At 36.4% G+C, this 21,511-nt stretch overlaps 1 protein-coding gene across 9 annotated transcripts in view; it reads left to right on the top strand.

Annotated features, from left to right (window-relative positions):
• Nucleotides 1-1,154: 1,154 nt before the first annotated feature.
• Nucleotides 1,155-21,511, top strand: part of LOC129431407 (uncharacterized) — a 122,118-nt gene continuing 101,761 nt past the window's right edge. For 4 of the 9 annotated variants that reach the window (XR_012372800.1, XM_073874781.1, XM_073874784.1 and 1 more), the window contains exon 1: nucleotides 1,206-1,267. The gene's annotated coding sequence lies outside the window, so the exon portion shown is untranslated. Of the gene's footprint in view, nucleotides 1,268-21,511 lie in introns of all 9 variants that reach the window. The other 5 variants (XM_055189287.1, XR_008639809.2, XR_012372802.1 and 2 more) reach the window with 5 other exon arrangements.

Here is a 21,511-nt window from a genome sequence, read left to right as displayed (position 1 = left end):
TTACTCATCCCTAAACAGAAAAAATGCCTATTTCAAACTCTGAAATATTCAAGTAATGTGATTTGTTTTGTTGTTTATTGTTATGTTACTAATGTTATATTTACATCCTTTTATTATATGATGAGATTGTTGTCCTCACCCTGTTAAATTGTTCTGACCTGTTAGATCCCTATCACGGTGATATTTAATTTCTATAATCTCTCTTAGGTCTAGTTCTTCTATTATTGTTATACTTGTTTTATTTTTACCATTCTTATGTCTTTATCTATTATTTCTTTAAATTGCAGAGGCCTACGAAACATTCTTAAACGTAAAGCAGTTTTTCTTTATCTTAAAAGTCTCAACACAGATTTTTGCTTTCTACAAGAGTCTCATTCAACTGTAGAAGATGTCAAATTATGGAGATCACAATGGGGATTAGAATTTTGGAAGTCTAATGGAAATATACATTCTGCTGGAGTTTGCATTTTAAAAAATCGCTTTAATGGAAAGATTCTGGCCACTGACTGTGAAATGTATGGTCATTACCTTATAATAGCGCTGCATTTAGTAAATCTGATTTGTATTATTACTAATGTTTATGGATATAATTCTCCAAAAGATAACAAGATATTTGTAGAAAAATTAGAAAAGCGTATCATTCAAATGTTATTTAAATTTCCCAATTCTTTTTTAGTTTTTGGTGGTGATTTTAATGTAGTTTTGAATAGCACATTGGAGAGATGGCCCCACAAACCCAGTAAAGCAAATTCTTATTATTTAAGTTTACACTGAATGAGAATATTCCAAGCATTATGTAGACATTTATCTTTTGTTTCGGACGCATTTCTGAAAGGACTTCGCTGAGGGAGAGAGAACAGAATGCACATCATGTTTATTTTCTTAATTTTGTGAAAAGCACAACATTCTGTTCTGTTTTATTGGGAGTGGACAGAAAAAAACTATACACTAACGTTTTAAATGATGTATAAATCATATCTGTATGTCCAAAATTAGCTGAGTAATCTAAATCTCTTTGCGGAGTGATTGAAAAATAAAGAGTTAACAGCGCCCGCGTCGCGGTTGACCTCAGAGTATTAAATTGAGAGACTACCCATAGCCTCACCTCTTACACAAAAACATAAAAAATGGCACTACTTGCGTCAAAACTAGCAAATAGACCCTGACCAATGACAAGCAGTTTACTTAGAGCTCTTTATCTAGAAGCAACTGATGTCAAAGAGGATTTGGTTTATTTCTGCTTGAGCTGAATGTGCAAACTATAGAGGTAAGGAAAAGTCTGTTATGAACAATATATTTTTAGAATACGAGTAAGGTTTGCTTGTTGTACCTTTAAATATTTAGCCAATAAAATTATTATTATTATTAGCTTTTGTTCATGGTCCATGTTAGAATATAGTTATATAGAACATAGGTTTATTTAAATAATGCAAATGAATTAAATCTATCATCCTTACCATCAAGAAAATGTAGTAACATTAGAGGAGATAATAAAGACTTTTTATCTGATATTTTATATAGTCAATGTTATTGTAACAATGTTCTAGTCAAGCGATCAACTTTTAACTAAATATTGTATATAAGAGAATGTATATGTGTGTCATATTTGTTGACGCTATATAGAAAGTGTCTCTGGTGCGCATTAGTGTCTGAGCACGTTTGAAATCATGGGATTGGAAGATTCCACGATTCGTTCAGTGCATTGGCATAAAAAGTTAACGATGCAATGCATCAGTTTAAAAACTGCATAGGATACAAATTAGCATTTGCATCACGGTGCATTGTTTTTAACATATTTTGCATCACTAAAAACAGACTTATTGATGTATAATTATTAGTAGATGTACTATACGTTTATTATTTAGAAAGTGACGGAGCATAACATGGTAGAGGTAGAGCTATCCTCCACCAAGTAATTACAAGTTCATGGGCGTCAGAAGCAAAAAAGATGCCATTTTCTTGTATTCTGGTGCCTTTTAATTATACTTGCTTTTATAGCCTACAAGCATTGCTTACCTTGTTGTATCGCAGTAGTGCAGTTGGCAAAGTAGTGAAAACATGAAATGGAGTTTAAATTATTTGGACTCTAAATGAGTCAAGTGGAATGGATTTGAGGAAGCAGTAGTGGGGAAATCAAGGCTGTAGCTAAAATTGAGTTTAATTTATTAGGGCATTCCTCAGGTGGAATGCATTTGAGTGACAGCGCTCAAGTGAACAGACATATGTGTTAAATTAGAGAAAAAGTGAGTAGGTCCAATATCCAATATCATTAGTCTTAAAGTGGTCTTATAATGGTTCTGACGCTCATGTACAAATTCAATGTGTGGAAACTATCTGTACCATATTAAATTGCATGGCATCATATTTTTTCATTGCATCATACTGCACTGAATGACATTGTGTTGAACCGGATCGAAATCGGACCACAGTGAATTGCAGTGTGGTGAATCACATTGTATTCTATTGGTAGCTGCTTCATATACCTTCATATCTTTAATGTTTGTACCATAGGAAATGCACCGAGATGCATATCGCATCGGTCTCAGTGATATAGATGCACATCCCTAATGCCTATAGGCAACATGAAGGTCAGGTGACATAGCAATGAAATAAAAAGTTGCCTGCATTAAATTTGTCTCGCTCCCTTTTAAGGGAACCAGCGGTACATCCATACGTAGCATGAGATGTCCCTTTCAAGGCAACTCAACACTTCATTATATTTTTATATAGCTACAGGGAATGTTAATACACAGAAGGAAGTGTCTGGCCAACAAGGCTGTGTAACATTTGGACAAATGATAGCAGTAAAGACATGGTCAACCCTGGTGCATGTGAGGCCCTGGAGTAGGGTCAATGTACAAACTGTAAAATCTGATAAACACTGTGTAGCAAGGAGCAGCCTGCCAAAGCACAAACATCAGTCAAGGACGCATTTCTAAACCTCAATGAGACTGACTCTCACATCACAGTCAGTGTGGAAGAGCCTTTAAAGCAAGGCGTATTGCCAAATTGACATACCTTTACATCAAGAACGCAACGATTCTTCGCCTTCAGCTATTTCACACTTGTAAGATAGGTGGCGCTGACGGACAATGAGCTTTACTCATAACTGAGCAGCTGACCAACCCTACAAACTTCACCCAGTGCCGGTCTTTCCTATACGCAAAGTACGCAATTTGCATAGGGCCCCGCACCACTAGAGGGCCCCCTTGATCTCAGAATTATTTAAAACCATTATATCAAAGAAAAATTATTATTATGTTTAATGAAAACAAGACGCTATAATTTAAATAATTTGCAAACTTCCGAATTTGTGCGGGTTTTTAAAAATACTTAATGATTTCTTAAATCACTGATATGTACTCGGACAACATGCAGGCAGTTTCTCAATCCGAAGGCTGCGGCCTTCAGAGGTCACATTTGTAGGCTGCATATGCGTCATAAAAACGTATTTTAGAATATTAACAATTATAATGTTGACTATTATTCTTAGTTAATGGTTAATTGTTATATTATGCTTATGACTTGCAAATGAAATGCTTATTTAACTTAAATAAATCAGGCTTGATGACGTATGCAGCGCGCATATGCGACATGATCCGGAGGTCGCAGCCTTCAAATTTAGAAACGGCCGCGTGCATGACGCAGAAGAGTGATTTGGTAACGATGCGCATATTATATGACCACCATTGATTTAAAACAAAGACAAAGCTATCCGCCTGGAGCAGAATAAAGGGAAAAAAACGTGAAGCAAGGGAACAAGATAAAGGATTTGCGCGAGCAGATTAAGTCAATGTAAAGACACGCGTCCTAGCGATTGGGGCGATTCAAATGACGCGTATTGGGTGACGCAATTGCCGCGAAAACACGCGCTTTTCCCTTTGAACTTCAAGAACGCGCTCTCGTGCAGGATAATTTGACGAGAGAGAGAGAGAGAGAGAGAGAGAGAGAGAGGTAAGAATGGTGCCCACGTCGAGAAATCTTAATAGAAGACTTGAAATTTGTAAAGGATTAAAGTATATGTCAATCGTTTAATTACAGTATGTTAACTGGATAACACTGGATATAACTCATTGTATAGATAATAAAATAATGTATTTTGATTACACAACTATAACTATATGATTGTAGCTGCTGACCAGCATAGGGAATCTCTATGGCTAATTTATAAGACATGTTGCTGATACAGTACTGTGTGTTGTACCTTATCTTGTTAATTGAGTCTTTTTGGGCATCTTATGCCTAGAATTATTCAAGGAGATTGATTCTTTTAACTTCCTTTAAAGTTTGATCAATTGTGCATAATGACATGTGCAACAAATGGATATAGGGTGTCAAACTCATAGATTTTAGAAATATTTGGGGTCAACCTCTGTGACAGCTTTAAAGGGACACTTCACCCATTTGCATTAAACTTTGTATAGTTAGAACTCCAGTCATGTTTTTGAATGGTCGTGCATCATTTCCTCAGTTCTTCCGCCGCTGAGACGGGAGAAATACAGATTTCAGTGTTGCACATCCTTCTTTCAATGATGTAAAAATCATTATTTTGCATCATTGAAAGAAGGAAGTGCAATGTCTTTGTTGAGGGAATGAGACTACAAACACCCCTTTTCTCTGTAAAATAGGCACCAAATTCTAAATGTATGTTACATTTCGACTACAAATATAACACTTTCAATAAAGATTAATGTTTCTACGGGTGAAATGCTCTTTTAAAGCTGAAACTTATCAAATCCTATCAGAGGTCCAGAATGTCATTGAAACACACCAGTGGCTTTGCTGTCATCAGTATTAAACATGTTACCCCTCTAAGTACCCATCCCCACAGAGCCCCCCCCCCCACACACACATAACAAATCCCAATTTAACCCCTGTGTATTAACAGTATGTATTTATATGTAATTTAATTTGATTCATTACATTCATTTAGATCAGGTTAATTAGGGGTCAAGCACCAAAGGTGCTGAGACACCTATTGGAATTGTTAGTATTATTAGGGGCCAAGCACCTATGGTGCTGTGGCACCTATTGTTATTTTAGGGGCCAAGCACCTATGGTGCTGTGGCACCTATTGTTATTGTACTTTCTTCTTTTTCTTCCCCAATGGGAGTCTATGGCAGCCCTATGAACCGTATGTAGGAAAATGATGAAATTTGGCACAGTTGTAGTGGTGGTCATAAATAGTCATTTGGCCAAAAATGGGGTCTCTAACAGTAACTCTATAGCGCCACCATCATCTCAAAAATTCAATGTTCAAATGGTTATAACTCGTGATCCATTAGATCTATGAGAATTCTACTTAGTACACGTGATTGCTCTCCTCCCGCTTATTGAATTTTATACTTTACAGTAAGACTCCACCCATTACAGTAGCGGCCATTTTGAAATGTACAGTATTTCGTTTTTTCGCTACTCCTCCTTCAAATTTGGTTCAATTTTTATGAGATTTGGCACATGTGATCTTTGGAGTGAGCCGCATAGAAATGACTGAACAGAATTTTGATATTTTTCTTTATTCAAAAGTAATTAATGCGTGAACTTAACGAGATTGACGCAAAATTGGTTCTGAAGCTGTATCTCGGTCATTCTTTGATTAATCGAGATGAAATTTGGTACGCTTCATGTCGACCATGAAATGGGGGTCCATGCCAAATTTGGTGACAGCGCCACCTATGGGTCATGAGATAGGAAAAAAGGCTATTTTTGCGCATAACTTCTGAATCGTTTGTCAGAAAATTATGATCTTGGTGTCTACGGATTCCTTGGCTCATGCCGCATCTGCAGATATGTATTATGCCGGGATTGACCGAACCGCCTGTCCGCCATTTTGAAATCTCTGATAAATTGCTATAACTTTTGAAGTATCGGATATATCGGCGCAAAAAAAGGTAGGGAGCTTCGACATGTTGTCCTTAGGGTACCTGGGAAGTCAGAGTATGGCGCCACCTAGGGGTTATAAACCGTAACAGTTCTTATAGAACTGCTTATAACTTCTGAATACTTTGTCTGATATTCATTTTCTTTGTGAAATTGTATTCACTGGTTTATGCCGATCGCAACGATACCACATTTGTCATTTCCCATCATTCTGTTCATATGTTATTGTAAGGAATATGGTAAACGATTTTTTCGCTACTCCTTTTACAAATTTTGTTTATTTTATGCCAGGCTCTGCTCGTATAATGTTTGGAGCAATCCGCACAGAAATGACTGAACAGATTTTTTTGGCACCTAGGAATTTTTTTGAGAAAAATCTCTTTAAAGTTGACCGTGACTGTGACGTTGTCTATTTGTCATAGTTAATTACTGTATGCTACATTTTATAGCATCACTGTACATAATGTTCTTCTTGTTTTCAATCTCACTTGAGCTTTTTGATTCTCATATACATTGTATTTCTGTTATTTCTGCTCTGCTGTGTCATTTTTGCATCTTTGGTGATTAGCATATGTCAATCCTTGCATCTCTAAAACCACTTTTCTGCTGCCCCTTGAACTGTGTCAACTGAGTGGCACAACTGGTAAGTCACACGCAACGAGATTTTGAATTCTTGGGATCGAATCCCGCCTAAGGCAAGTGTTAATTTCTTCTAGGGATCGAATCCCGCCTAAGGCAAGTGTTAATTTCTTCTATTAACGTTTTTTCTTTCTCACCTATTCTTCTCAACCTGTCTGGTTTTCCACACGTGCGAATCGTTTTTCAGAAAATTATGATCTTGGTGTCTACGGATTCCTTGGCTCATGCCGCATCTGTCAATATGTATTATGCCGGGATTGACCGAACCGCCTGTCCGCCATTTTGAAATCTGTGATAAATTGCTATAACTTTTGAAGTATCGGATATATCGGCGCAAAAATCGGTAGGGAGCTTCGGCATGACGTCCTGAAGAAATCAGAGAACAGCGCCACCTATGGGTTATAAACTATAACAGTTCTTATAGAATGCTTATTACTTCTGAATTCTTTGTATGGCATGTAAGCTCTTTTCTGCTGCCCCTTGACCTGTGTCTACTGAGTGGCGCATCTGTTAAGTCGTATGCATTGAGATCCTGAGTTCCTGGGTTCGAATCCCGCCTGAGGCAGATGTTAATTTCTTCTATTAAAGTTTTGTTCTTTCCCCCCTATTCTTCTTGGCCTGTCTGTTGTTTCACATATGTTCTATTTTTGCCATGTTTTCTGTTGCTGCTCTGCACTGCGGTGGTTCTGCTCTGTCATTGCTACGCTTTGGGTTCTTTGCGGCGCCTTGTGTTCTTGATGCACCTTGGGTGCTCAATGCGCTCTGGGTAATTGATACGTTGTATGTTTCTTGCTGTGCTTCGGGTGCTCATTGCGCTGATGGTGCTTGGCCCCGTATCGCTGCTTGCAGCTATATTTATTATTATTTTTCCCCAATGGGAGTCTATGGCAGCCCTATGAACCGTACGTAGGAAAATGATGAAATTTGGCACAGTTGTAGAGGTGGTCATAAATAGTCATGTGACCAAAAATGGGGTCTTTAGCATTAACTCTATAGCGCCACCAGTAGTCCAAAAATTCAATGTTCAAACTGTTATAATTGGTGAATCATTTGATCTATGAAAATTCTACTTAGTACACGTGATTGCTCTCCTCATGCTTGTTGTTTTTAATACCTTACAGTAAAACTCCACCCATTACAGTAGTGGCCATTTTGAAATGTACAGTATTCCGTTTATTCCCTACTCCTCCTTCAAATTTGGTTCAATTGTTATGAAATTTGGCACAGGTGAACTTTGGAGTGAGCCGCACAGAAATGACCAAACAGAATTTTGATATTTATCTTTGTTCAAAAGTAATAAATGCGCAAACTTAACGAGGTTGACGCAAAAATGGTTCTGAAGCTGTAGCTCGGCCATTCTTTGATCAATTGAAATGAAATTTGTTACACTTCATGTGGACCATGAACTTGGGGTTCATGCCAAATTTGGTGACAGCGCCACCTATGGGTCATGAGATATGAAAATAGGCTAATTTTGCCCATAACTTCTGAACTGTTTGTCAGAAAATTATGATCTTGATGTCTATGGATTGCTTACCTCATGCCGCATCTGTCGATGTGTATTATGCCGGGTTTGAACGAACCGCCTGTCCGCCATTTTGAAATTTCAGATAATTTGTTATATTTTTTTAACTATTGGACATATCTGCGCAAAAATTAGTAAGGAGCTTCGACATGATGTCCTGAAGGTACCTGGGAACTCAGAGTACAGCGCCACCTAGGGGTTATAAACTATAACAGTTCTTATGGAACTGCTTATAACTTCTGAATACTTTGTCTGATATGAATTTCTTTGTGAAATTGTATTAACTGGTTTATGCCGATTGCAACGATACCTCGTTTGTCATTTTCCAACATTCTGTTCATGTGTTATTGTAAAGCATATGGTAGATGATTTTTTCGCTACTCTTTTTACAAATTTTGTTTATTTTATGCCAAGTACTGCTCGTATAATGTTTGGAGCAATCCGCACAGAAATGACTGAACAGATTTTTGATATTCTGTTCTCTTTCTTAGAAATACCACTCCAAAGTTGACCGTGCCTGTAACATTGTCTATTTGTCATAGTAAATTAATGTGACTGTATATTACATTGTATAGCATTACTATACAGAATGATCTTCTTGTCTTCAATCTCACTTGAGCTTTTTGATTCTCATATACATTGTATTTCTGTTAGTTCTGCTCTGCACTGTCAGTTCTGCATCTGTGATGATTGGCATATGTCAATCCTTGCAGCTGTTGTTTTGCTTCCACTTGAGCTGTGTTAACTGAGTTGCGCATCTGGTTAACCACTTGCCATGAGATTCTGAGGTCATGGGTAGGAATCCCATGTGCAGTGATTTTTTGTCTTAACTTTTTTCTCACTTAAGTTTTGTGATTTTCATACTATACATTGTATTTCAGTTATTTGTGCTCTCTGTTGTCATTTCTGCACTTTTGGTAATTGCTGGATATCAATGTTTATAGCTGTAAAGCTGTATTCTATAGCTTGGACACACCAACTCGGTGGGATAATCGTTTGCTCAGTGGCGCATGCGTTAACTGCTGTGTTTTGGGAACATGAGTTCATGGGTTCGAATCCCATGTGCAGTGATTTTTTTGTCTTAACTTTTTTCTCACTTAAGTTTTGTGATTTTCATACTATACATTGTATTTCAGTTATTTGTGCTCTCTGTTGATATTTCTTTACGTTTGGTAATTGCTGGATATCAATGTTTACAGCTCTAAATCTCTATTCTATAGCTTGGACACACCAACTCAGTAGTTTAATTGTTTACTCAGTGGCGCATGCGGTAAGTGCTATGCTTTGGGAACCTGAGGTCATGGGTTCGAATCCCAGCTCTTACTTTCACTTATTGAGATTTCCTTTTGCGTTTCCTTTAACACGTTCTTCTCGACCTGTCTGGTTTTCCACACGTGTTATATTTTTGCCATCTTTACTGTTGTTGCTCCGCACTGCAGTGATCCTGCTCTGCATTTGCTTTGCTTCGTGTTCGGGCTCTGTATTGCGCGCTTTCTGCGCTTTCCACATTTGCTGTGTCGTGTGGTTTTTGCTGTGCTTTGGGTGCTCATTGCGCTGAAGGTGCTTGACCCCGCAATTGCTGCTTGCAGCTATATTTTTTTAGTGCTTCTCACAACACATTTTAAATCAAAACAACTTATCAGCAAATACATGTTTCATGTTATAATCAGCAAGTTTATCAGTGAGGGTTTCAAAGTAATGTGCATATGGGAATATTATACAGCTATAAGATAATACACTATGTGGTTAGTTAACAACTAACTACAGCAACATTGACTGGGTTTTACCCAGATAGCACAGGTACGTCTGTGAGATGTCTGGTAAAGATCTGGAGATCTGGCGGCGTATTACAGAAAAGTCCTAACTTTAAAATCTTATCTTAACTGTTTGGTAACCATGGTAATTTCAGTTAGAACCTCATTTAAGACAAAAGCTATTACAGAATGATGTTCCTAAATGCATTATCTTATCTTAACTGCAGATAGGAAAGTGGTATTACAGAAGCATCCTAACTTGACAAAACATCCTAAAAACAGTCTTAACTTTAGGGTAACCTCACAGGTGTCCTAACTTAAAACTTTAATGAGAGCCAGCTAAAACAATCACATTATGATAGAACTGCGGGAGAATGACATTACATTTTTAACAAAGTGGAGGATGAAAAACATCAATGTTTGTTTTTGGATTACTCTTTGAATGTTTTTTACCTTCAAACATTCACATAATCACAATGTTTCTCACTAGAGCGATCTTTCAATTTCTGTCATCCCTCATTATTAAAAAACAGTTATCTTATCCGTGAACACTTGATGGGATTATAATGAATACAGTACAAACTTGACTCAGCATCTATTTCTTGTCATGTCTCTATCAAATGTTGAAATGTACAATAGTATCTTAGCACTGAGGAAGAACAATTTTTTTAATTTTTGTAAGTCACATTTGCTAAATGTTTAAATTGACTGGTAACTGATAGATGATGTGCTAAAACACTAATAAAAAAACACAGACTATGATTACTATGAATTTAATAAAATGTATTTTTCTGGCCCATTGAAATTAAAAGGACAATTCTTTTGTTTACTGCAGCAGCAGCTCACGCAGTGCTGGTTGCTTGGTAACAGACATGACATTTGAGAGCTGAACATGATTAATCGATATGGGATTTCATAACTAGAGATGAGATAAGATTTTGTGAGATAAGATGAGAATCCTAAATCTTTTTTTTAAGATTTGCTTCTGTAATATGAATTTGTAAAAAATCTTAACTTAACACATCATATCTTAAGTTAAGACCTAAGATAGAAAGTTTCTGTAATACGCCCCCAGGAATACATCTGGTGTGTAAAAACATCTTATAAAGGAAAAGAGCTGCTTTACATACATTCTAAATCAAAAACGTCTTGCAGACATCTTCAATATGTCTATATGACATCTTTTAGGAGACGTCTCACAGACGTATTGCAGATGAGAAAAAATTTAAATAAGACATCTTGCAGATGTAAACGCAGACATCAAATAGACGTCTCCGAGATGTATGTGTGCTATGCTATCAGGGTCTGAATGCACTGACAGAGGGCCCCTCACAAAGCTTTGCTTAGGGCCCCCCAGCATCTAGGACCGGCACTGACTTCACCACATAGAGCTCTACAAAACCACAGGCAGAAAACTGATCAAAAACAAATAAAATGTATTTATCTACTAGCAGTATGAGCTGTGCATATGAGCTTGTTGTTTTATTACAGTTTTTCTCAATTGCTAAAACACAATTTCTGAAACCTTGCTCCATTTTCTGAAAACATTAAACACAAAACCTCATCTTCAAGCACTTATTTGCAAAACCCCTGACTCCTCCTGCAAAATGAAACTTTCGCCCCAAAACAGTTTAACCTGAGTTCAAAATCAAACACTGTTCTCAAATCATAAACAAAGTGATCAAAATGATACACACTATCAAACACTGCACAAAAAATAGAAAATACATTATTCAAAACATATAGTTCCCAGGGAGAAGTAAATTTTACTCTGTAATTGCAAATGCTTTGATACAATCAAGGAGATGATTATACAATTGTTTGCTGTTTTCTATGTTTTTTTTGTAAATGTGAACTGAATTGATAAATTCCTGTCAAGTGAATCCTGAAATTTGGAGTTACAGAAAATTGGACATTTACAGTGTAAAGTGAACCTTTCTAATTTTGTAATTTTTTATTTTTACTGTAAAATATGATTTTTTTTCTAAATCACAATGCGTGTAATTTGTTTACAGAAAATTTTTTGAAAATGTAAATTAGTCCACAGTTTATATATAGTTTTTACCAACTGCTTACACACGTTTTCAAAACTAACTCTCCTTTTTTCAAAACTCTTACACACAATTCTTAAAACTGCACACACAAAATGCAAGGAAGCTCACATCTCCTTCAAAATGCAACACTGCATTCGAAATGCCATAAACACATGTCAGAATGAAGCATTTGCATCAAATGGCAAACACTTCTTTTATAATAATAGATTTTTGGATATACCATGTAAACACTACTGTTCTAAATCTAAAGCTCTTTGGTCTTTCATAGGCTTATATCTACATTTCAATACAATGTTCTGTTGTGAAAGTATTCTGCTGAGAGGGGTAACAAGTACACTGGAAGTGCCAATGCAATGTAGAAACAGAAAATATGTATTACAGTTTTTTTTTCAATCGCTAACAAGTGCTTAGCCATACTTCAGATACTTTTTCTAAACACTTACAGTTTTTTACAATCACTTTGCCACTATTTTCAGAACCTTGATGTCATTTTTTACAACTTTAGATACAAAACTCAAAACAGTTATCACTTGTAACACAGGCTGTCTAGTGTTCAAAACATTGCATTGTGCATTCACATCTTTAAAGACATCTTGCAGTTGCACAATCATTGTTTCAAAACACAACTTTACTGTGAAATACCATTGAAACATAACTATAGATCACCTACACACAAGCAACTGATAGTTTCACTATGTCATTGTTTGTATGTCATGCTCCATGCTTATTTGTGACAATGAACCTCATTATCTTCATGCTCCATGCTTATTTGTGACAATGAACCTCATTATCTTCATGCTCCATGCTTATTTGTGACAATGAACCTCATTATCTTGAAACTTTCATGATTGTAAAAAACTGTAATTGCAGTTTTCCCAAAATCACTTTGCTACTATTTTCAGAACCTTGATGTCATTTTTCACAACTCTAGATACAAAACTCAAAACGGTAATCACTTGTAACACAGGCTGTCTAGTGTTTAAAACATTGCATTGTGCATTCACATCTTTAAAGACATCTTGCACTTGCACAATCATTGTTTCAAAACACAAATTTACTGTGAAATACCATGGAAACATAACTATAGATCACCCACACACAAGAAACTGATAGTTTCACTACAGTGTTTTACAATTGCTATGACACTTTTTTCAATACTTTTAACAAATTTTCTAAACTCTTAACGCACCAACACACCTAAACAATAAACAATTAACTGGCAAAACACACAACTGGCAAAACAATTAATTTTATCCTCAAAATCACACATTGTAAACTAAACTCTTACACTGTTTACAAAAACACTGTAAACATGTTTCAGAATCAACTAGTTATACCAGATCACCAACACATGCTCTCTTCCAACAGAAACATTTAGTCAATCATAACACAATGTCATGAAAAACACAAACATAAGATGGAAAAACAAAAACTGCATAAGTTTATGTGTAAGTCTGTCCTTATACAATAGACAGTAGATTGTATTGATTATAGACTGAGTTTTGCACTGCAGTTTCTTTTGAAAACTTTTTTATATTTTTGTTTAGTTGGGTTTAGTAAATGCATTCATTATGTTTGTTTTGCTGCAGCAATTCAAGACAAAAATGAATAATTCATCTTAGAGTATAGTTTATGAAAAAAAGTAGAATTGTTGCAGTAAAGACTTTACAGTATTTACAACAGGACATTACTGCAAGATAACAAACATATTCAATATTACTTCCTTTTACAGTAAAAAGTTAAAAAAAATACAAACAGAAAAAGCCACTGTAAAATAAAGTAAAAGGAAAATCTCATAATCTAATCTATTGCGTTTCTATTTGGCCACATGTTCTCATTCACATCTCACCTGAAATCTACTAAGAATCTTTTGCCATGTCTTATCCACCTCTGACAGTGTTCAGGTGTAATGTCTGGGAATGCACCATCTATTGCATCCAGGTGGGACTTGAGGAAAACTGTCCTGGTGGTCTTCCGTTGACTTGTGCAGACATATATCTTTTTTTGTGTGTTGCTCATATTGTTCCTTTTCTACACAAGATCGACCTAAAGAGGCCCTCCTTTACACTATTGTATACTATATAGTCATGCAATTGAAAGAACTTGAGTGTGTTTCCTAGGTGGGAATCAGCTGTGATTTATATATTTGCATTGGTACAATAAATTGTTTTTCAATCCCAATGGAATAAAATACAGGGGACATATTTATGTTTCAATTCATCATATAAACAGCTGTTTACTTTGACTATAAGTGAGGTTTAGCACATGATGTTATCTGATTTGACATGCTGTGTGAAAGCATTTGTAAATTTGACATTAAAAATCTATTGTTTTGCTCTTGTTTGAGCTTGTCTGTAAAAGAAGTTAAAGCATTTTAAATTTGTGTTAATTGTATGCATTTTGTGCTAAACCAACAAGAAATGTGTAAATAGTATAGCTTACACAGGTGGATGTAGTGCTAACTGTGTTAAGAGTTTTGAAAACTTGTTAATAGTATTGAAAAATCTGTCATAGCAATCGTAAAAAACTGTAAGTCATTGTTTGTACAATCATTAAGTATTGTAGAACAAAATTGGTGATACAGATTTCATTATGGTACATGTAGAGCAAATACATATCTGTAAAAGTTCTGCAGTAGTAGAGAGAATACGACAGACACATTGGAATCATTGAACAAAGTTTGTAATGTATTGATGAAAACACTACAGTACAATCACAACATAGGTCACATCATTTCACAATCTGCACTCAATCATCAGTAACAAGTTGGCAGAATTGGACAAGCAATTACAAGGGCCTGCATCTATACAGTACAGTGATAATTGGTTCATGCTCCATGCTTATTGGTTACAATGAACCTCATTATCTTGAAACTTTCATGATTTTCAGTAAACATGGAAGATTCTTTGTCTGTTTCCATACAACTATTACGAATAATGCAACAGTTACTTATCATTTTGGGCAGTTGTATTGATTGATAGTTAGATCATTGTAAGAAAATGAATAGACACTTATTTGAAATGTGATGTGTGAATAGCCTTTTGAAACAGTAGTACTTTGATGTTAAGTTGTGTCATATTGAACATGTGATTTTGGTTGAATGAACAAATGATCCAAGTTTTATGTGTATTGTATCCAAGCAATTGAGAAAAGAGTTAAGAGTTTTGAAAAATTTGCATTTTGATCTTTGGTTGTGAGTTTTGTGTCTAGAGTTGTGAAAAATGACATCAAGGTTCTGAAAATAGTAGCAAAGTGATTGTAAAAAACTGTAAACATAGTTACATGATTAAATGTGTTGTGGGTAGATGTGACTAAGAAGTCGTGAGCAGATGTAAACACTCAGGAGAAGTTGGATGAGATTGAAAAGATGGGTTTTTTTATTATTTACCCCAATTCAGGCCAAATAAAGGCAATAAAAATCATAAACATTAAAGGGAAAAAAATACTATTCAGTAATAAAGTAAATTGACATGAGAGTCAAAAAAAATAAACCAATCAAAATGTATAGATTTTGCAGCTGCTTAGAAACAGAGCTTAAAAAGAAATCACTTTTAAGAGCCTACAACAGACTTATGTCTTCACCTCTCCTTTTTTTCTCTCAAGACTGACACTGTTCATCTATTTAAAGACCTGTGCCCAGTTGCATGAAACTCCTTAAATGAGGGTTTCCCTGAGGGAGAAAAAATCCTTGAGGTAAGGGATTTATTTAAGAGCGTTGCAACAAAGGTCTTAACTGTCACCCTTACCTAAGTGTTTATACTAAGTATTTTACGGTAGTCTCTGCCAAAACACGGCAGCGGAGACGCGGTTGCTATGGTTACAAAATCTCACAGCGGTAACAAATCAACGCACCCAGCTCAACAGACGGCGGATTCGTGTACAATGAAACATCGCAAATAACAGACTGTAAAGTGCCGCGTGTATAAAACCTCAAAGTAATTCAAACTGGAAACACTTTAGATTGACGGACGATCAAACCGCTATTCTCCTAGTAAATGCGCATCTTTTTCTCTAGGGATTATTTCGATCGTTAGAAATGCGCGTTGGTACTTCATTTTCTTAAATAACCATAAAATCAGCCATCGCGTGACGCTAAGGGACCTGTTATAGTCCCTTAAGTTTTTAAGGGAAAAATGTGACTTAAGGACTTTGTAGCAACGCATAGCAGAACTTAAGGTAATACTTTAGCATTTAAGGGTAAATACTTATTGACAGCCTTAAGGTTCCCTTAAGGGTTTTTCTTGCAACCCATTTTTTATTAAGGGCACCCTTAACCTTATATTTAAGGGATTTCTTAGCTTAAGGACTTTCATGCAACCGGGCACTGAAACACACCTTGGCACATACCAACACACAATACAATACAGGGGTGGCTCAGATGAGCAAACAATAAAAGCTTAACAACAGCCAAAATACTAAATATACAAAGCTAGAAAATTGCAGACCATTATTTTTATAATGCAAGCTCATATTTGGCAAAGCCACAATATATATTTACAGCTAATAAATTAAATTAAATGAATAAATCAAACTCTGGGTCACTTCCTGTTGACCTGGAAGTAATAGCGTCTTTTCAAGCTATTTAAACCTGACAATTGCAGCAAACTTCCTTTTAAACAGACCAAACGGGATATGCTTGTAAGACAATGATGGTTCATTGAAACTCTGTTACCTTTAAACTAAATAAACAGACACATAATTAATAAAAACATGTGTTGCGTAGTTATTGTGATCAGCTATTGTTGTGAAGTGAATGGCATGAATTGAACAGTAAGAGATGTATAAATGGCTGTAGCTATAGCATATGATACACCGTAGTAGTGGTGGGAGAAAGGAAGCTTTTCGAAGCTTCGAATCAATTGAACCAATTGCTTCGAAAATGTTTTCAGTTTTTCGAAGCAGTTCGAAACCCACACACGCTGGTGACCCCTGCTGGTCAAAATAGTGTAAAAGCAGATGTGTCCAAACATTTTACACTTTTTTTTACAAAATAATAGCAAGATTTTTATTAAAATATTTTTTAAAAATATTTAACTTAATTAAGACATAGTTAAAAGTGTATTATGTGTTTTTAGTTTTATTTAGGGTAAACAAATGATTAAAACTAACTACCCTTTTAATTATGCACATTTTTGTCATTAAATCTGTCTATAAACAAAAAGTAGACAACATGGCAGTGTTATTAGTCAGAAGGATAAATGTTTTATGAACTTTAATAATAAAACTGACCCGAGTTCACCAAAACATATTAAACACTGGTCATGTGATCAACTCCCCCTAGTGGGGAACCATCGGATTTTCGAAACGTTTCGAAACAGTTATGATGTAATGAAGCCTCGTTTGCTAAAATCACGTGACTTGGGCCAGTTTGAAACAAGCTCCGAACCACTGATTCGAAACAAAAGATTCGTAAATGTTTCGAAGTCTCATGAAGCAGTGCTTCGAAAACGACCATCACTACACCGTAGTGTTAGATGTCAAAAGTGTGCACACAAAAGCTACGGGATAACTGAGTGTATTGATGAATGGCTATAATTAACAAATTATTTGAAACAGTATGATGGTTAACGAAATACATAAACACACTATCCCAACATATAAAGGTAACATATATACTCAGTCTTTACCTTATGGTAGGTAGCGCTCCGCTACCGTGACGGTAGCTATGCGCTCCGTCACAAAATGGTAAAAATTAATTCAATGCGAATATATATAAGGCTACTCTACAGTTACTTTGACAGCTTATTTTAAGGCCTGTGCCCGGTTGCATGAAACTCCTTAGTTGAGGGTTTCCCTGAGGGAGAAAAAATCCCTGAGGTAAGGGATTTATTTAAGAGCGTTGCAACAAAGGTCTTAACTGTCACCCTTACCTAAGTGTTTATACTAAGTATTTAACGGTAGTCTCTGCCAAAACACGGCAGTGGAGATGCGGTTGCTATGGTTACAAAATCTCACAGCGGTAACAAATCAACGCACGCAGCTCAACAGACGGCGGATTTGTGTACAATGAAACATCGCAAATAACAAACTGTAAAGTGCCGCGTGTATAAAACCTCAAAGTAATTCAAACTGGAAACACTTTAGATTGACGGACGATCAAACCGCTATTCTCCTAATAAATGCGCATCTTTTTCTCTAGGGATTATTTTGATCGTTAGAAATGTGCGTTGGTACTTCATTTTCTTAAATAACCATAAAATCAGCCATCGCGTGTGACGTTAAGGGACCTGTTATAGTCCCTTAAGTTTTTAAGGGAAAATGTGACTTAAGGACTTTGTTGCAACGCATAGCAGAACTTAAGGTAATACTTTAGCATTTAAGGGTAACGTGTTAAATACTTATTGACAGCCTTAAGGTTCACTTAAGGGTTTTTCTTGCAACCCATTTTTTATTAAGGGCACCCTTAACCTTATATTTAAGGGATTTCTTAGTTTAAGGACTTTCATGCAACCGGGCACTGACATTTATTTTTGCTAGGCCTGTCTGACCTAGGCTACTCTAACCTTACAATAACTGGATTAAATTTCAAGGATTCATTTCCTACCCTGCATATTGTTCAACTGTCATTCATACTACAGCAACACGCACGCACACACACACACACGATTTATTATTATTATTATTATTATTATTCTATCTTTCATATTTTATTTTATATTGACAACCACAGTGTTTTCCACAGGATTTTGAGAGACTGTGGCGGTGATGATGTCACACACCGATTAGCATATATGTGACATCATTGCGTCGTGTTTTACTCTTTGATTTGTCACATTATATTGCATTTAAAGGAATAGTCTACCCTTTTGCCATATTAAACTATGTTATTACCTCAACCTAGACGAACTAATACATACCTATCTTTTTTCAATGCGTGCACTGTACAGCGCGTTGTGAATGTGTTAGGATTTAGCCTAGCCCCATTCATACCTATGGTACCAAAAAAAAGTTTTATTTTGTGGCACCATACTTACTGGTATAACTCCTCATGTAACAGTCTTTAAATAGGGAAAACACGGAAGTGTTTGGTGGCTTCCCTGTTTGGTACCATAGGAATGAATGGGTCTAGGCTAAATGCTAACACATTCACAACGCGCTGTACAGTGCACGCATTGAAAAAAGATAGATATGTATTAATTTGTCTAAGTTGAGGTAATAACATAGTTTAATATGGCAAAAGGGTAGACTATTCCTTTAACACAACTGAAAGCTATTTTTTTACTGTTCTGTTGTCTATAAAATAGTGACTAAACAGGACCAGTAACCCACACGACCCAGTAACTCTTTGTTTAATCAAACCAGCTCTTTCTTTAACTGCTGCTAAAAACGCGACATCGTCTGGAAAAAATCATTATACATTTACATTGAGGCTGTACTAATGTTGCTCTTCTCATCAGTGTTGTTGTGTTATTCCGAAATATGAGAGAATACACGGTTGCTGTTACGTGCATGGGCATACCACATCATAGGAAAGGGGCTCGGACACAGACTCACACCAGAACGGGTATATGTGGGAAACACTACTGCTAACCTTTCGTTAAGTCATGAACACGATCAGTCGTCTTCTCTGTTATAACATCCGTGACTGTTAGCAGAAAGGTTAGCAGTCACGCGAAAAAGAAAGTACACACAGGAACGTGGAGTTAAAATACTTTTTACTGTTATGTGAGAGAGGCGCGCTGGCGCTGCACGTAAAACAGAGAGGGGAAGGGCACGCGCTGTTGAGGCGCTGACCGCAACGAGAGAGAGAGGAGGCATGCTGAGCGCTCGCTGCAATGAATTAAGACGTTTTAAATGGTAAAAAGAGTGTAAACGGGAATCATGAAAAATCTATGTGGCGGCCAGTGTTGATTCTGTGATAAATCAATGTATGGGAAACACTGCAACCATGACAGTTTCATCGAAATTGCGAGTGCATCGCGAGGGCCGGATTGAAGCATTATGCGGGCCGGATCCGGCCCCCGGGCCGTATATTGCCCATGTATGAGTTACAGGCTTTTGCAGGACATCCATGATACTTACTAAAGTATACAACAGTGAACTGTCTTATGTTGGTTGTGTCATATAATTTAAAACAGGTTACATCAATTTTGGTTAGCTTTTCCATTGAGTTTAGTAAAACTTTGCAGTGGGAGGTATTATAGGCGTGTCGTTATATTTGCACTGCCTGCTGCTGTATCAAATATAGCAAATGGAGGGGTTACGGAATAGTGTTGTTTAAACAACCAATCATCATTTTGATAATGATAAGTTATTCATTAATAATTACAATTATTAATGTTGATATTTTCTCCACCAAAAGGGAAATTATTGTTTATCACTATTCCAATTCGGGGAATTGTTGATTTAGCTCAAATGCAAATACATACAATCAATCGTCAATAACTATATATATTTTGTAGGTTTTAGCAGAATGAATAGTAACAATTAATTGATTAATTCGCCAGCGAATATATATCTAAAATTGTACATCAATTCTGCTGAAACCTGGAGCGTGAGGTAGCATTGATCGAAAGTTTAAGTGACTTTGAATTTAATCAGAACTCAGAAGGCATCCATGGATAAACAATCACATTTATTTGACTACTCTACTGGGATTACATGAGACAGAGACAATGGACAAACATGAACATTTAACATGAAATAAAGAGAGAGAGAGAGAGAGAGAGAGAGAGAGTTGCATAAACCACATTCATCTTACTTTACAGACTTAAACGCAGCTATATTCTAAGATATAGGATACTTGCATGTCTGTGCAGTTGAAGGCATCTGAAAGTCTTAGGTTGAGATGGAAGAAGATGGCTTGCAGGTCCAGTTGCAGCATTTTCATGCTGGAAGAACAAACCAGGTTGTCGGTGTGCGAACTGAGTGTCCAGTCCATTTGAAGAGTTGTTTCCGAAAGGTTTAGAAGTGAGTTGGTGTTTTTCTGATTGTTGAAAATCCATTCTTGGTCAAAAACTCAGAGGCTGTTTACACTTGGCATTAACATGTGTTTTCGTCAATCGGATCACAAGTGGACGACGTTAATGCCAGGTGTAAACTGTGTTCAAAACGTTTTGAGCTTGTCCACTTTCGACCACTTTCAACCACATCCACAGGTGGTCGAAACCACTTTCGATCGGATCGCTTTGGAGTTGCGGAACGCACATGTGGTTGAATGCATTCGAACAGCCACACGCGACCGCCTTCTCTCCGCCCATTTATCTAATCTGAGGTATTAAACAAAAATTTTACGTCTTTTTTGACTTCTGGCATGAACATTCGGTGAACTGCGCTATTTTTAGCCTTTCATTGATAAAACTAAGCGGCTGATCTCCGTAGTTTCGTTTTGAAAGCGTGTGAAAGTTGCGCAATCCTATTTCATCAATTGCGCTGAAAATTCAAAGAAAACTCTTACATACTCATGTACAAAACACTGTGCAGCATGTTTACTTGCTAAACAAGCAGTGCACTCCGACATAATATTAGTTTGCGTCCATATAAACTCATAATTACTCCCGCTCGGGTTTGAATGACAGCAGAGAGACCACCCCCTCATAGTATTCAGCACAGAAGCGGTCGAAAGTGGACAAAAGAGACAGATTTAAAGCAACACTATGTAGTTTCCATGTAAAATGACTTACAGCTCCCCCATGTGGTTAAAAAGCGCAACAGTGCCT

The sequence above is a fragment of the Misgurnus anguillicaudatus genome, chromosome 13 (genome assembly GCF_027580225.2).
Source record: "Misgurnus anguillicaudatus chromosome 13, ASM2758022v2, whole genome shotgun sequence".
NCBI lineage: Eukaryota > Metazoa > Chordata > Actinopteri > Cypriniformes > Cobitidae > Misgurnus > Misgurnus anguillicaudatus.
The sequence above is the reverse complement of the archived record's forward strand: the minus strand, read 5'-3'. Positions and strand labels throughout refer to the sequence as shown.